Below are 18,268 nucleotides of genomic sequence, written 5' to 3' on the forward strand. Positions count from 1 at the left end.
AGAAAATATTAAAAACTTCCGGCTGAAAGCCACAGCAGCTATAGCTTTTCTCCCAAGTGTTTAGCTTGTGTCCACAACGTACAAATAAATAAATAATATTAGGATTTCACCAAACGTACGAAATTAATGTTCTGGAAATACGTTTTGTATAAAAAAAAAGACAATAACATCGTTCTGTTCCGCTTTACCAATTTGGGTCCATGTCAACCATGATCGCATTGATTTCCCCTCATTTTCCAGTGCAATACTCGATATGTTAACCGCACTCATCATTAGTCCATCTGAGTTATTCATTCAAATCATTCATTCAGCGAGTGCAAATATTTGCCAGCCTTTCCGGGAGGAAAAGGGCAGGCAAGGAAGAGGAAAAACAAGGAAAGCGGAAACAAATCAAAAAGGAAACAAGTAAAAATGATTGCGGCTCCTGTGGCGTCGTCATCGTTAATTTGTTATTTGATGTGCGCTCTAAGCACACATAACCGGAGTCCCAGCGCTTAAGTCCGCCCCCACTAAGCCCCTAGGCCCCCCGAAAGCCCCCCTTCCGCAGCCACTGGGGCGCACTCAGTCATTCGCTGGAGCCAGTGACGAAGGATGCAGAATGAAGGACGAAGGACGCAGGACGCGGGACGACGACAAACGTCAACCACGCACTTAATGAGCCCCGTGCGGCCAACATGTTAATCCATCCCGGACTGAACGAAGTGCACTGTCAGAAATCGGGAGCACTTCACGTAAGCTGATGATTTTCAGACTAGGCTCGAAGCTTCTTCTCGATTTTGGTCTACAATCTACTCATTTTGAGTTTTAAGAATATTATTACTAAAGTACTGCACAAATTTAGCTCAATTGAAGATGGAAATTGGATTTGGAAAACCTTTTTACAAAATGAATAAAGGAAAAGTAACGTGAGCATTAAAATTGTAATTGATTGTAATTGTGAATATAAATTTTAGAAAATAATAGGTTCTTTCTTAATTTTATCATATGCGTTAATCAAATTTTTCATATATTGATGCATTTAGATATAAAAAAGAATGTAGATAAGCTGTTCCTGATTTTATAAGATTTTTTATTTTCTGACTGCATTGACTCCGGACTATGGACTCCGGACTGCGGACTACGGACCCGGCTTCAGGCGTCGTCATTCAACACGATTGCCCACCCACCCACACCACCCAATCAACCACCCAAGCGCCAACCACCCAACCACCGCCCACCGGAAAAACCCCATCGCATTTGTTTCGTAAGCGCATACGAATGCATTTTTGTGTTTTAATTGCCCCCCGGCTGTGGAAAATCCCAGAGCAAATTTAGCAGCAGCGGTTTTTTTTCACATTTTTCACGCTCATTTATCGGAGGACAGGGATGCGGATGAGAATGGGAGTGGGAGTGGTGCAGTTGGTGGTCGTGCATGGTGTTTGGTGGGTCAGAAGTGGAGTCGCATAAATCAAGAAGCTGACGAGGCGTCAATGGCAGGCGGCGACGTTCAGTCCAGTCGCCACTTCATAGCCGCTGACTGCTTTTCTTTCATTTTCTTCGACCCGCCAGCTTAGCACCACCCACCAACCAACACCCACCACCATCAGCAACCTCCAATCAGCAGCAGCCAGCATGCACCACTCATTCATCTGCAGCCACATTTACCACTCCTGTTTACACTTGCAATAACTTAACGATGGGGAAAATTCGCCAAAGAAAATTATAAATTAATAAGGGGAAAAATTCCGTTTGCACGGACTTGGCTTGGCCATAATTGAGCACTTCTCTGTTACATTAATAAATCCGAGGGAATTTGAAGACGAAGACCCGTAAAAAGTGTAACAAAAAAGCCATTTCCCTAATTTGGAAATAGTTTCTCCAAGCATGAAGCTATAAAAGGCAAGCAAGTCACATTTAGCAGCTCAGTTGCGATAGAAATCGTTGTAAGAAATGAATGAAATGAATGTACTCGGTATTTTACAGAGTTAATTAAAGCATTTGCGTACGTACATGTATATTAAATGCAATCTAATCAATTAACTGTATACAACTACGCAGGCTGTGGCCCGTATGAAGTATGAATTAGAATGGAGAAAGTTTTTCATATCCTTGGGTTGTCTCTTGTTGGTGGGCGAGGCAAAGTAAAGTCCAGTGGGTGAGGGAGTGTGGAAATGGAAATGGAAAAATGGACAAATGGAACTATCCCGACCGGGCCAACGATAACGGCAGTAACAGTGGGCTAAAACTGGCCACTGGCCAGTGGCTATGGGCCATCAGACATCGGACATCGGGCATCAGACATCAGACATCGCACATCGCACATCGGACATCGGGTCCAATGGGGACTAAGAACCAGGAGCCGGGGAACGAGGAGCGGAGACCAGAAACTAGAGACTGGCGACCGGAGACCAGAGACCAGAGACCAGGGGCCGTGTCCACGTTGTCGTCCTCGTTGTCGTGGTCGTTGTCGTCATGGCCCTGTTAGATCGCTCTTCGGGGTAAAATAAATTACCATAATTTAAGCGTAATTCAGTGCCAGTGGCAGCAAAAACTGTGGACCGTTTGGCGGGGGCGGGGGAGGGTCCTTTCAGCTGAAACGGGATCTGGAGTTATGGGTGGGCGGCCGACTTTGTCGTTATGTCGTCTTCTTGGCTAAGTGGACATGAAACATGCACGACCAGCCATGATTTGTTAGTGGCCATAAGTGCGAGTGTGTGCGACTCTCTCGGCCCGCCATATATTGTTTTTCTCATTTTTTAGCCCTCTGAAAAGGGCATATGCAATTGGTCGATTGATTTATGCAGTATATATGTATGATTTCGCTTATGCTCTTTCATAGCGCCTTTAAAAAACGTTAAGAAGAAGTAACTAATAATTAATCTTACAATTGAATAAAGATTTGAAGCTCATTAAAAAGCTTTGAAAATAATTACTAATCTGATGAAAGCATTTTAGCATTTAGACGCAAGTAGTCCTCAATTACACAAACAAATTGCATTAAGAAATATTTATCTTTCACTCCCAAGTTCCTTGCAACTGTAGTTGAATTTAAAAACGTTGTTCCAAACCTCCTTCTGAAAACATTTTCTGTAATTGAATAAGCAGTCAAATACCTTTTCACCGAGTTGGACAGACTTCGTTATCATCTCGAGTAATAGATAACATGTGAAACAATGTTGTGTGACACGAAAATTAATTCACCGCCATAAAGATTCGTAACGCAAAAGCACTGGCCATATATTAGGGCATTTTCTGGTCGTGTATGGGAAAATATCCATGGGATTTCAGCCAGGACAAATGTCCGAGCGTGTTTCAGTTAAGCTTTTTGATAAACTGCCCCCTGCCCCTACGGTCTTTTGAGGTTCTCAAACGTTTACGGCTGCCATTTTTTGCCGGTTTTTTTTTTTTTGCTTTGTCGAGAAACATAGGACCAGCAGACCAGATCCAGCCAGACAGCGGGGTGTGGGGTGTGGGGCTGCGAGAATTGGGAGGTGGAGTTTCCAGGACGAGTACAAGGCTAATAAAGTTCAATAGCCAAGGCGACGCCTGCTAAATGTGCGCACAGCTCATTTGATGCACATTATCGTGGGGTTCAGTTCGGTTTGCTTTTTTCCACCGACTTTTCATTTTGAATGCTTGCCAAACGGGAGAAGAAACCAAAGAGCCAAAGGGGCCGGCGGGGAAATGAAAACATTTACAAGGCAGCGTTCCCACTGACCTGTCCCCTCTTTATGGTCCAAAGAAAATATGCTCATGTTGTTTTCGAGCTCCGGCAATGGCGCCTCCTGCAAATTGGTAGCCATGAATCGAGGCTAGTGAATTGAAGGGAATTGCAGGGAATCGAAGGGTTTCGCCAATGGAACTGGGCAGGCACTGGGGAAGGGGCACACTGAAGGGCACAAGAGGGCATTGAATGGAGGGAAATGGTTTGAAATCGACTACGAATCGAGAATCGAATCGAATCGAATTGAATCAAATGAAATGTAGCCAAATGAAAGAAAAGCGAATGAATAAAGTACCAAACGGAAGATGCCTCTGGCCTGGCCAATCAATCCGATGACGAGGCTGCTGATTATGATGGTGATGTGATGATGCTGATGAGGCCGATGAATTCGACTGTTCTCAATGTATTGTGCTTGGAATTGAATCCATTGTGATCCGATTGGCAGCCATATAATTGGGTGGGTAGTCGGTGGAAATATGTTTTTTAGAAAGTTCCCGAGTTAACAAGTACGAATTGCAAAAATATAATCATTAAGAATATGTGTAAAACGCTTACTATTATTTCTTATTATTTAAAGAAATATCAGCTACGATGGAAAATAAAAAAACAGATTATGGCCCATGAGGGGATCGAACCCGCGACCTTCGCGTTATTAGCACGACGCTCTAACCAACTGAGCTAATGGGCCGCTGATCCCGATTGGGAAAAAAAGCTATGAGAGCCGACGGAGCGTCCGAGGCTAAAAATAGAACGTGGATCGCCGAGAGGCGAATTCTTAAAGCTTTGCGAATTGCAGTAATGACGTGGCACGAAAGCTCAACACCCCAGTGAAAGAGCGAGAAGAAGCGAGAAGGAGCGAGAATGCGAAGCCGGAAATATTCCATCCTATTCAGCTCGCGGCGGAGACAAAAGCAACAAACACATAATAATAACACAAGAGTTTCCAAGTCATTTTGCACATTTCCTTGACATTTCATTTTTTTTTTTTTTATATACACATTTTCCCGCCGTCTAGTTATTCTTTCCTTTTTTGCCCATCTCTTTAGTTTTTCCAGCACTCATTTCTTGCGTATGGAACGTGTTCTATTGTCGGTATTTGTGCTCATGAGCCAGGAAGAGGAAGCAGCTGCACCTTATTGTCCGTCCGTCAGTTCGTCACTCCGGCACTCCCCCCCATTTCACCATTTCCCCATTTCCCATTTCCTCATTTCCCCACTCCGCACTCTCCCATTCCGGCATTCCGTCAGTTGTTCATTAGAGCGTTGCTTAATTAGCGCCTCGCTTTGTTTTCGCACACACCATCCTCCCTCTCTTTCTTCTTCGCATTCTAGTTCGCCCTCTCTCTTTCTAAATCCGCACTTGCTGCCTCGCTCCCACACTAGCTCCCCACGTTTGACTTATTCACATCTTAATCCGCTGGAAAACATGCGACCGTGTGGCCTAATGGATAAGGCGTCGGACTTCGGATCCGAAGATTGCAGGTTCGAGTCCTGTCACGGTCGATGAAAATCAACTTTTTTGTCATTATTTGTTTTCAGTTTTAATAGTCCAATTAGCTATACATTTTCTAGAAGATTGAACTTGTAAATTCGGAAATACATTTTAAGCTCGCGATAAAAGCGACCTAGTATTTATTTCCATATAATAGACATATGGAGCCTACATTTCCCTGACCATAATCACAGTACAATCCGCACAGAAACAGTTGCCATAGAAAGCTTATATCCAACAAATTAATTATCAGTAAAGAGTGTTTAAAGGATTGCATAAAAAGAGTATATAAGCACCACACATTAAAGTTGCCTAGAGGTCAGTCACTTAATGGCTTGGAAATCAACTACAATGGCGACCAAACAAACACGATTGAGGATCGTCACCCAACTAACGAAGCCCAAATAGACATCGAAATTAATAGCTTAAAGCAGCTGTATACCAATTTTCATATCTGTATCACCAATACCAGCTCAGTGGCCGCAGCACAACCAACTAAAAGCACTGAAATCCACTACAATGGCGGCATTCACTAGCAGCCCGGTGCATTTTTATTGCAGTTTCCACTCCAAGTGCCGGCGATCCGATCGGATCGGGCATCAATTTCGTGCTGTCCCTGACAGCGGCTGTCGCTTATAAATTGCAGAGCCCACAAAAACAGCAAGAACAGCAAGAACAACAAGGGCCATGGGCCATGGGCCATGGCCACTATGGCAACAACGGCGACAAGCGCCCTGACATTTAACATCCGGTTGAAATTGTTCAACGCATTTCCGGTGCTCTCTGACCCCCGTTCCCGATTCCGGCCCCGCAACAGCCCAGAACCACCCACAATCGGGCATCCCAGAAGACAGGACGCTGGGTCCTCGACCAGCAATTAAACGCTTATCGAGAAGTTGGCCAAAGAGGAGAAGGCGGGGCGGGGCGGGGCAGAAAACAGACGACAATGAGCTGCCTTGCATATAATTGAGGTTATGGCCGACTCCGACCACCTTTGGCCCGAACTTTTCCGGCTGAAGAGCAGAAAAACAGTTTTCGCTCTCCACTCCGCCGGCGAAAAGTTTCTCCAGCAGAGCAAACACACACACACACACACAGCATAAGTTGAAATGTGTCCACCGAATGGAAGTGCACACCTGGGTGGGTGGGTTTACGTTACGTACCATACCTGTGCACCTACACACACCTACAAACAGAAACATGCACATATTCTCGTGTATATGCGGAAAATAACTGCAGACAAAAGCCGAAGAAATTAATTAGGGTCTTCTGCAGCACCTTCACCTCGTTCGCCGACATCGTGGCCATATCATCACCATCATTATCGCAGCAGGCAACCTGCATCAAAACTAGCAAAACGGATGTCACCCGTAAACAAGCGGCAGCACAAAGGCAACACAACTGGTGAAACTGGAAAAACTGGTAAAACTGGTAAAACTGGTAGAAAGGACAAAAAAGGACCAAGGAGCAGCAGCAGCAGCAACGGGACACATGGAGATAGTGAACGGAGTCGGAAAACAAATCGAGTTGTTGGCATGGAAATTAATTGCTGCAAATTGAGTAATGATGTTGGTCGCTGTCCGGAAGATGGCAAAAACAGCTTGAAAGTGCAATTATCCTTAAACGGTTCCAGAATATCTATTTTAAATGTTAATAACAGTGAGGTCAGCCAGAGGTATTGCATATTTCAAACTGAGCAATTGCCTTAATAAGCCTTACGCTTTAAAAATGACTTTAAGTTGAGGAGACGGATACCCATAGGTTTTCCACGACCAATTTGCAACACGGCTTTATTGGAGTTTCCCTAGGAGCAGACATCAAAGCCATCCGAATTTCCCTGTGTCATCACATTTAAATATATACATACATACTTCGTTCCCCTAATCAAATCAACATGAAACCCCTGCAAAGTTATGATTACGCACTTTCAACGCTGCCTGCAAATAAAATGTTTCGTCAACTCTGAACTGCCAAAACAGCGTCAAACGGCGATGGGCAAACAGAGACAAACAAACAGGCAAGCATACAAACAGGCGGACAAACGAACAAACGAACAAATAAGCAGGCAAACAAACAAACGAACGAACGAGCGAACGAACGAACAAACATTGACGCAATTTCTGCTGCAATATGAAAAAGTTTTCCCTGCCTCTGCCACGTTTTTCCAGGCCTTTTCCTTCTCCGCCCTGACATTTTTTGCTGTTACTGCTCTGTGCTTCAGTCGACGCTGTAATTTGCATTTGTAATCAAAAAGTTGCACATAAACTTTGTTTTATGCTCATTTTCCTCGGCTAGTCACATGTGTGTATGTGTGCGTGTGTGTGTGTGTGTGAGCGGGCCCGTGGAAAGCCTCCTCCGGCTGCTAAGACATAAAAGGACACACAGCGCACAGGACGAACTCTCATCATAATTTTCCTAATTTCAAATTATTTCCATTAGTGGAGCGAAGCAAGAGCAAAAATAAAAAACAAGCCGGGAAGCGAACAAAAATACAAAGGACGGGTTAGCAGTGACAAGGCTTTTCAGGGAAAAAGAGTTCTGCAGGACTAATCATATATCACGGAAATTCTGCAAGTTATTTATGTATGTATGTATGTATGTATGTATAGTAAGTACATAGTAGCTCGTAACTATAATTGCGAAATGCTCTTTGGTGTCATTATCTCGTTAAATTTTAATCATTTATACCAATTATTTTAATGTTTTAAGATGATTCCTTCTGCACTTTAAACAACTAGAGGTTTTTCTGTACCACGTTCAATGCAAAGGTTTCCATCTACAGCATATCACTCATACGCACTGTTGTGCGTAAGGCAGCAAGCTTTGATTGCATACAATAAAAATGAAACTTGCGCTTCAAGTTCTTTCTTTCCTTCTCCTTCGACAAACAAAATCGCTCTTTCATAAACATGCAAAATTCCGCAGTTCTTTTCCGCCCCTTAAAGTGTTCAATTAAATACATAAAGGAAAATCACCGAAATTGAAAAGCTGAAAATTGCCATTTAATCAACTGATGCCGTTTCTGGCTCCATCGGTCGGGTTGAAGAGGAAATCAAATCAAATATTTACTTGCTGTTAAATTTATGACGAAACGCAAATCGCATAAAAAGCCGCACTCCGTCCCGCTCACACTGTGTGTTGCCATTTCACTCGCTCCCACTGTTTTGTGGTCGCATAAAAAATGCGGCAAATATTTGCGTGCAGCTGCGACCCTTCAAACCCATCGGAAAACAGAACAGAACGGAACAGAACGGAAAATGTTGACAGTGGGTAGCCGAGGATTGGGCACTGGCAAGTAGAAAGTTGGAGGTGGGTGGTGGGAGGTAGAAAGGGGTTTCCCGAGGGCTTAGGGCCATTTTCCAGGACTCCTTAGACCGGGGGTAGGCCGAAAAGGCGATGCCAAAATAGCAAAATGCCAAAAGCCATTTAACTGCATTTATCCGGCTAGAAAGCCAAGACATTTGATACGGATAGATAGCTAAGTCCTTTAACTTGCTCCCCATTTTTCCGCTTTCCGGCTAATATTTAATTTGTCAAAGTGAGATTTCACTGTCGGCGGTCCGCCTCCAGTTGCAGTGCAGTTGCCTGCACTTAACAATTTGTTGATAAATTAGCTGGAGCCAACGCCAAAGTCAATCTCACTGACGGAGGGAGTAGAGTGGCTTAAAAAGTTGCTTTCCTTTTGGCCGGCTTTCCATATCCGACCTCAGCACGTGACATTTAATTTTTCGGACACACAAACATGGTTTGCCGTCCGGAGAATGAAGTTTTAATGCAGATTTATCACCCGGCCACCGGTCACCGGTCACCACTCGCCGAAGACAAAGGCGGATGACAAACACTTTTGGGCCAAGCGGTGAGCTGGCTGCTTTGTCTTGTTGATAATGTCAACAAGTTTAGGGATAATTCCCCGCACAGAAAGAGTCAAATCACTGGACGGTTTCATTCTGAAAATGATAATATTTCACAGACTTTAAATTGGCTTGCGAAAAATGCATTTCTGGACAAATTTACCTTTGAACTATCATTTAACTAAACTATCATCGCAGCTGAATTTATAAAAACAGCCTTACACTTTGATGGAATAAGAAAACGTGTAAATATGTCTTTATAGGGCAGATATTTCCATGATAAAAATTGTTCCCTCTTGGGAAACTGCTCTGATGGAACAAGAGGCATATTTAATTTGTAAATTTCGAAGTATTTGTAGGACATTGTTGGGTCAGTTTCAGCGAAACAAGCAAAGTCTTGGAAAAGCGTTTCGCCTAGCCTGGAAATTCCGCACTTTTTCCCAACCGCAAGTTGACAGAGTTTCGGGTCTGGAACCGGCGGTGGAGATTTAGTTAATTAAAATACAATAAAATATGCAGAAGTGCTGAAATACTTAGGCCAAGGAGGGCCGCAAAAGCCACAAAATGCCCGGGGATTCGCCAGCACTGGATCAACTTTACTCAACTCTTTGCCAGTTTTAAGTTTCTCGGCTACTTTTCGGCCCAAGTCAATAGCCAAGCCGAGCCAACAGAGCGAAGTTGAGCTGAGGGCAGAGGCAGTGAGTGTATGTATGTGCCACATGGCGTATGCGTGATGTGAATTTCTGGCAGGAGCAGGAGCAAAAGGAGCAGGAGCAGCAGAAGAAGCAGGAGCAGCAGAAGCAGGAGCAGCAGGACGAAGTGGAGGATCAGAGGAGCACTGCAATATTCAGCAACCAACTGCCACCGAGTGGCAACTCAATTAATCCGCCCATCCCGACCACGTTAAATGCATTTACATAGATTTATTTTTAAGCAGACAGCAGGACAGACGCAGGACAGCCCTTAAAGGCCTTTAAAGGCCTGCTTAAACTGGGATGTTTTTGTAATTTTACTGCCATCTGCTCCCGTCCCTCTTCCCTCTCCGCGGTCCCACAGGACATCGGTTAGCTCCGGGTTCTTGCTCGATTTTTATTTTGGTGGTTTTTGAAAGCTTTCGGGTTGCGTTATTTTTTTTTGTTCGTTTTTTTCGTTTTTGCGAAGCGAGAGGATTGCCAATTATGCAGAAGGCCGCCGAATAAATATGAAATGACATAAATGACCACACAACACAGCGGCTTCGGTGGTGGCTGCAAAAAGTTTCAGTTTTCCGGCATTTTCGGACCCTCGTCTAGGCGGCAACAATGCGAGCACAACAACATTGACAGGACAACAAAGGCGAGCGGTATAAATACTCTTAAAAAGGGGTGTGGCACGGGCGGCAATAAATTACATTTATGACTGACCAGGGCGCTTAAATATTTACATAGAATAAAATTATTTATTAATATTTCAGTCGGCCGAAACAAGAAAAAGGAAGAAAAAGGAAATGAAACGAAAGCAAAGAAAATGCCGACGCACAAACAAAAAGAAATCGTCTTCTATTATTTACGTTCAAAATAAAGTTGAAAATAAACCATAAGTCTGCGAAATGGTGGCTTTAAGTTACGAGAAAATAAAGAAAAGGAAAATTAATGGGAAAGTCTTGCTCGATTCGAATAAATATTATTGAAGTTGAGTCAATAAAGTTCCCTTGAATGGCTTTTTTCCTTGAAAAAATAAAGCATAACCATATTACTTGATACTCGAAAATGCTAGTCCTGATTCAGATTCATTGCTTTGGGAAATGCATAAAAATTAATCAAGCAATCATATTTTGGCTTAATAAATACCGCAATTTCGCTCTCGTTTGCAGTCCATCTGCTAACAGCTTCCGGTTTTTTCTCGCCTTTCCTTTGGCTTGGCTAATTCACTTGGAAACTCTCTAATAACTTGATTCAATTTACATTTAGTCCATAAAAAGCTGAAGAGCCACCCCCGCCCGATTCCCCCCTTGCAATTGCGATTACTTTTGGAAAATAAAATGCGAAAGGCGAGGCGAGGAGGCCAAAAAAGAGCGGAAATCGACACAAAACGTAGCAACTTCAATGCAGGCGAGGGCGAAAAAAGAAGCCCCGCATCCGGGAGCCGCCTCTCCGGACTCAGGAGTCAGGACACAGGACACCGACGAGGACACGGACACGGACACGAACACGGACTGGGATACGGATAGGGACTCGGACCTGGGACACGATGTCCGGACAAGATGGGGCAATTATTGTAAGCGGCTTTCATCGTGCGATGATTACACTTACAACAGAAATGGGGCGCGCGAAGCGAAGCGCCATTGAGGATCCACGAAAAAAATGCAAGAAAAATAACGAAACGAAAAAAACGGAAAAAAATAGGATATAGCCACTAAAAAGTAATATCAAAAGGCGGCCAAGAAAACATTTCTAAGTACGCATCTGCTGGCGCTTTTGCCATGTTTGTTGGCCTAATTAGTGGCAGTGCATTTTTATAGCATAATTTTCGGCGTTGTAAGCGTTTTTCGTCTCCCACCGTCTCGCCCGCCAACCAAATTGTACAACATGGAAATATTACATTAAAATTTATGAAACTGCAGGAGGGCACAAGCCGAAAAAGCCCAGAACCAAAACCAGAACCAGAAAACCCGGAGTACATGGACTTGGCTACATTACACACAGCGGGTGGAAAAAATGGGGCCGAAATGGAGGAAAAATGGGAAATGCGGTCTGGAATTGAGGCATCTGAGGCATCTGAGGGATCTGAGGGATCTGCCAACGGGGGCAATTAGTGGCCAGCTTTAGCCAGCCGACCCCTTCCGGAAAATCATGGGCTAACCATTGCTCCTTGGCTGGCGAAACTCACCTGCAACGAGATAAAAAGAGATAAAGAGTTGAATTAATAAATAGTGCGGCGAATGAATGGAAATTACTTAGTTAAATGCGCAGGCCAGTCGAGGTGTAATTACAAAAATGCTCGAGGCACAAAGCCAGCAGATAAGAATGAAGCAGCAATACAGCGCGGCTTATTAAGGACTAAACTTCAGTTAATAAATCACCTGAGTGCCTAAGTGGAGTTACTTACTATACTCGTAACTATTCAAGGATCCACTGCGGGGTATATCCTTAGAGACCAGAATTTTAACTTAAATTTTCCAAGTTGGCGCTCGCTTAAAGCGCCTTGCGAATAAAATGAGAGAGTTGCCATCACAATCACGGCACTTCAGTAACAACATTTTTATGTAACTCCTAATGAAACCCCCCACATTCCAGCTATCGAGCACTTGCTGGCCGCCAAAGTAAACCTTTGCGGAAAACTGATAAATGAAATAATAATTTCCATTCGATGAAAGTTTGTCTGCTGCTCAAAGGACTCTTTTAGCAGGCAACTTGCAACTCGCAACTCGCAACTTGCAACTTGCTGCTGGGGTCCTCGTAAATTTATGAACTTTATGGCCAGCAACTCCGGAGGCCGCCAGTCGGCAGTCGACGGTCGAGGGTCGTTAGTCGGCAGTCAATATCTTGTGCATTTCAATAGTTCATATATTTCGGTGGTTACCCTTGTTGTGCCCATCCCACGTCCCACGACCCCATCCACCATCCGCCATCCGCAATCCGTTGAAGAAACCCATTGCTGGGTGCAATAAAAATGCATTTCATGCTCGAAACATGACTTGGCTCAATTTATTTTACTTTGCCGCATTTAACGACTTCACACAGGCGCCGCCAGACTTGGCCTAAACCGGACACTGGGAGAATACTTCTATTACTTTCGGAACATCATTTCCTTATTTCGGAGCTATATTACTTTTTAAAATTGGTCGAAATAACCATCTAAAATAAGAGAGAATAGTTTAGTTTTGGGCGAAAATATCTCCAAGGCTTTTCTCGCTGTGCCGTCACAGTTGAATTTGGCAACTCCATCTATCTGTGTCTGCCGCCGCCGCCGACCCTTAGCCCCCCTCTAACCCCTAAAGCCCCTCACCCCCCTCAGCCCGCCTACCACCTAACCCCCTGCCCACACATGGGCGCCGTCGTACATGGCCGGTGTAATGGTGTTAGACCACAATGAGCTCAATTTACGCCAATGATTGGCGGTGCTTGGCAAGGCGGAAGCGGCGGACTCACACAGACACACAGATTTCCAGGGGCGGCGGGCTCGGCGGGGGCTTGGCCCAGAAAGGGGGCATGGTCTGGCGGTTTCTCCTCCGTTCCGGCCGAAAAAGTTTCTTGTTTGCATTTGCCTATCGTCTGGGACTTGGTGGGACTTGGCGGCGATGGTGATGGTGATGGTGATGGGGTTTTGGGGCAAAAGGATCCAGGATCCAGGATCCGAAAAAGCAGACGTTAAACATCGCGTGCAGACATTGCCAATGCCCGCCACGCCTCCTTGGCGCTGCCAGCCGCCCCCGCCGCCAGACACAAGAATTTCTCCACTGCACACGAAAAATGTTCGACAGTCGTGGAAAAAGCGAGAAACACAAGTTGAAGTTGAAGACTTTGGGGCAACACACACTAAAAAAAATATACTGCAAGGGGATTCACAGCTACCAAGCTGTCATGTCCCAGACACAGGGGCGTCGTGCGGCCGGGGCTACCAACTAAGACTGCATTTTTTGGGCGAGCTTGATCAATAACTTGGGATAACACACAATAAGACAAGAAAAAAGAGAGGAAAACAGCATGGAATGCCTTGCTCTCTTGGACTTCTTCGCTTTAGTTTGCCGCGGGGTTAAAGCCCCCCCCGGGCTAAGCCCCTGCTTAGCCAGACAAGTTTACTTGTTACACGTAACCAGAGACAGGCAATTTTTGGATCACGACGAGGAACTTAGCCCAACCAAAACATTGACTTTTGTTTGATATTTTTCACAGCCACAACCAAAAAAGAAAACCTATAATTAGCTGAGGTTATCAGACGAAATAGTCGCAAATGGCTTGATATTTTTGCGAAAACATTTTTGCATCACTCACTGCATTAGGGCGAACAAATTATTAAAAGCAACAGTGGGAAGCCCTCTTAGCGATTCGGAAATTCGATTTCCGGACCCACTAAAAGCCATCAACGAAGCAAACAAGACATACATCTACTGCTACATCTACATCGCTCGAACTCTAAAAGTAAAAGCCAGCTATTAGGACATCTTAGAGTCTGAGGCACCCGCATACATTCGCTACATGAGCGGCATGCGCGGCAGTAATCAAAGGAAAAGCCAGTTGCTAACACCATTTGCCATTGGCCCATTATGATAATCATTCTGAAAGGCTTTCCGCACGGCTCTCTGAGCAACAAAGGCGATTTAAATTACGCCCGCTAAGCGGTTTATGCAGTCGCCGGCAACAACAATACCCAAGGCCAGAACAAGGAACATCCGCAGTGAGTCAAAGTTAACAAGTCAACAAGAAAGTCGACAGTCGACCGGCGTTTCCCCACCAAACTGGGTGGATGCCCTTCGGGCTGTTGGAAAAATGCTCGCGGGCAAAATCTTGGGGATACACTTTTCCTGCCATGACGAAAAATACGCGTGTGCTAGTTTGAAAAGTATAAAAAATAATTTAAATAATAAGCATAACCTTTGAATTAATGTTGCTAAATATTTCCAAATTTCCAAAGACTAAAAAAAAACTAAAAACATAAACGCCGTACTTGTCAAGGATCTCTCTTTTTTTAGGGTCATTAACTAGGCAGAAATGCTGCTTTTTTTGCCGCTTAAAACACTTTCCAACACTGCCAACAGCATGACTGCATAAATAGCAAACAGAATCATTAAGTGAACAAGCGGAACACAAAATTCACTCTAGCTGCGAAAAACCATGGGCGCAGCGAGGGGTTTTTCGAGGGCTTGCTCCTGGGTAGGGGTAAATGACAAGCTTCCATCTCTCGAGAGCAAAAGGGGGCGGTGGGCGGTGGGCGGAGGTCGGACGGGGGTTGGGGGTTGGGGGTTGGCTGTGGCTGGCTGGCACTCATCAGCAGCCAAGCATCGCATTTTGAGATAAAACATAAAGAGCGCACCTAATGCGTGCCTGTGTAAGTGTGTATGTGTGTGTGTGTGTGTGTGTGTGTTGAGGTCTATGAGCGCGCGAGTGTGTGGGCGCCCGTACGGATGTTAAGTGTATGCTTGTATACAGCGCCGGTCAAGAAAATAGCACTACCCACAGCGAACTGCAGGTTAACAAACACATTTCGTGTCTTAACACTTTGATAACTGGTTCACAGAATAGTCAGTATAGCCTGCAAAGATTCTGTTTTTTTTTGGTACATTTAACACATAACATACATCCGTTCAATGTTTTCCTAGTACGCAAACACAAAGCTTAATTATGTTAACTACTTGAACTAGCTACGGACACCAAATTTGTTTGCTCGTAATACCTAATTTAATTCGATTTAATTACAAAAAACCTTTTTCAAGCGTGTCCTTTCGCGCGGCAGGCTGCTTAAAATACACGCAATCTTTTTGTTAAATATTTGTTTTGTAAATTGATTAAAAATAGCACATGGCCACTACCACTAGTTTTCGAAACGCCGCTGTGTGTGAGTGCGTGTGATTTGTTTGTGCTGTTGACTTTGGATAATGTCGTTTGTTGGCTGCCATCGCCAACCGCCTTTGTTTGTCTGCATGTTTGTTTGTCTCGGGCGTTGGTGTGCTTGTCTGTGCGTATGTGTGTATGTCTGTGTGTGTGTGTGTGCTTGTCCGTGTGTGTGGGTGTACATATATTTGTCTGTTTGTTTGACTGATTGTCTGTCATTTTGTCTGATTGTGCGCCTATTAGTACACAAATGAATGAATAAGTGCGCACACAGACCGCACCCCCAATGCCCCACCCCACCCCACCCCTCATTTCGTTTTCATTTTCGTTGATTGAATGGCCCTAAGCCCCGCCCCCCATTGGCCCGCTGGATTATTTGTGCTTTAAGCCTTTAAGTCTTTGTTAGACAATTTACTGCCAAACTGCCAAACTGGCAAACAAAAAGGATGCAAAAAACGACGCGTCGATGGAGCGTGTGTGCTTTAATTGTTGTAATGCGATTTCGTCACCTCATCCAGCCAGTTTATCCCACGCCCCGCATACCTCGACTTTTCCACTTTTCCCGCTTTTCCCGCTTTTCATTCATTCGTCTCCTTTGTCGGCGCCTTTTGATTAGCTTTCCCATGTGTTTGTGCGGCGCATTCCGAGCTCCGAGCTCTTGGTCAATTTGATTTGCCTAATTGGCCAGCCCAATGGATCGGAAATTGACCGGGTGATTACTCAAAGCGTCGAAACCGAGTGCTGTTAAATGGAAACTTCTGTCGCTTCGCTGGGAACCACACAAGTAACTGCCAGCATCGTGGCTTTTAATGTGTGTGATTGAAGGCATTTGATTGAAACTATGCACCCTTTCATTCAAAATGTACAGATATAACAGATCTAGCCAGTATAGCGAATTCTCCAGCTCTTAAATCTTGTATCTTACCTAGGTGCTAGCCTCATCAAATGATATCTATATATTTGGATACATATATCTATAGATAATAAATAAAACAAGCACCATAGACACTCGTGCGGTGGAGTGCGGGTACAAGTGAGCAAATCCTAATACTCCCACAATTTGTTTCGCAATCAGATCTTATTCCTGAACAGTCGGCACTTACTTATTTTCCAGCAATTTCCCACTTGTGCTCATCAAACACCGAGTGGGTGGAAAGGGGCTGCGTTTTCCGAAGAGAGGGGGACTCCCCCCACCCCACCCATGCTATTAACACTTAGTTACAACATGTACGGCAATTGGGAATTTAGCTCGGCCACTTGAGCCACTTAAATGCTCGTGAAAACAAACAAATTGAGTGGACTTGGCTGGCGCTTGTCTGCAGCTGCGACTGTAGCGCTGTACTATATATACATACATGTAACTTGTATATATGTGCGACTAAGTATGGGTTTGGTATATGCACACAATATAGTTATTTGGCCCTAATGATGCGCATAAATTTGTCAGGGTCAGGAGAGTTGACGGCGCAGAGCTGGGCAGCATAATTTAGCATCCCGGCATCCCAGCATCCCGGCATCCCCGCCAACCGAACCAGCATCATAAACACAGTGCGCGCAAATTGTTAATTGACACATTGCTACACTCAAGTGGTCCCCTAATGGTCCTTGCCGTTGGGCGGCAGTGCAGAGTGGCTTTCGCCAATTTCAGTGGGGCTTCAATTAGTTTCGGAGGTGGAGGAGTTTGCGGAAATCGGGAAAAGTCCCAGCGATATTGGGAAACCGAAGTGATATGGTCTGCAAATGGTGCTTAATTAGAATTAGAAAACTTTGGCCATCAACCAGAAAGAATGTCCAGCAATGTGCCAGAAACATCACATAATATTTGTGCCTTTTTGTAGGAAGGAATATATATTAAAGCTCAATTTATATTCCCAGTGCATACACTTTAAAAACGAACTAGTGCTCGAATTATTTATGCACAATCCTTGTTAATGAGCTTTGCTGTCTTAGCAAAGAATGACTGCGAAATATATATTAATGCATACATAATTTTCCAAGTTTTATCTCCATCTGCTTGGCATTACGACAATGCCTTGGTATCAATAGAGATAATCAGCTAATTATGATACTTTGCACCGCAGCCACAACCATTTTAATTGAATTACGCCCGGCCAAACATTTCGATGCCCGCCTAATAGAATAGTAGAGCGTAGCAATTCATTAGAACAATCTCCGAGTTTAAATTAAATCAAATAATTGTTCTCTGGCAATCGGCAATCGGCAATCGGCCTTCCTTGGACCAGACAACTTGAATGGCTCTCAAAGAGGCTGCCATTCTTGTCCGACGTTGCTCATTTCGAATTCATTGAATTTTGCGATAATTTGATTAGGCCACGCCTCCGACTATAACTTGAAAATGCTTTGGCAGGGTGGGAATTCTGGATTCGGAACTGGGTTTCGGCTTGGGATTGGGTTTGGGTTTGGGTTTGGGTTTGGGTTTGGGATTGGGGCTGTCATGTCTGAGATGCCTCACTGACATAAATTGCAATTGCAGCAGAGCAATGCAAAATTCGGAATTTACATTTAAATGCTCGACATGACACTGCAGCATTTATCACAAGTATGTGCGCTATATCAAATAAATTAGTTAAATATTATGTTACCCAATTACAATGAGGATGAGATGTTCAGATGATGAGATGGGCGGCACGAATTGCGGAGCAGACATTCTGTCAGCATAAATTGCCAAGTCG

General features: G+C 44.3%; 1 protein-coding gene and 2 non-coding genes across 4 annotated transcripts in view; 1 reads left to right on the forward strand and 2 right to left on the reverse strand.

Annotated features, from left to right (window-relative positions):
• The window catches only part of LOC122623021 (glycine-rich cell wall structural protein 1), a 77,221-nt gene that overhangs the window by 22,558 nt on the left and 36,395 nt on the right, over nt 1–18,268 (reverse strand). The gene's annotated exons all lie outside the window — the stretch shown is intronic.
• On the reverse strand, nt 4,318–4,391 carry Trnai-aau. Its single transcript has one exon. It is a non-coding gene; the product is annotated as a tRNA-Ile (tRNA).
• Nucleotides 5,133–5,205, forward strand: Trnar-ucg. Its single transcript has one exon. It is a non-coding gene; the product is annotated as a tRNA-Arg (tRNA).

This window comes from Drosophila teissieri, chromosome X (assembly GCF_016746235.2).
Source record: "Drosophila teissieri strain GT53w chromosome X, Prin_Dtei_1.1, whole genome shotgun sequence".
Lineage (NCBI taxonomy): Eukaryota > Metazoa > Arthropoda > Insecta > Diptera > Drosophilidae > Drosophila > Drosophila teissieri.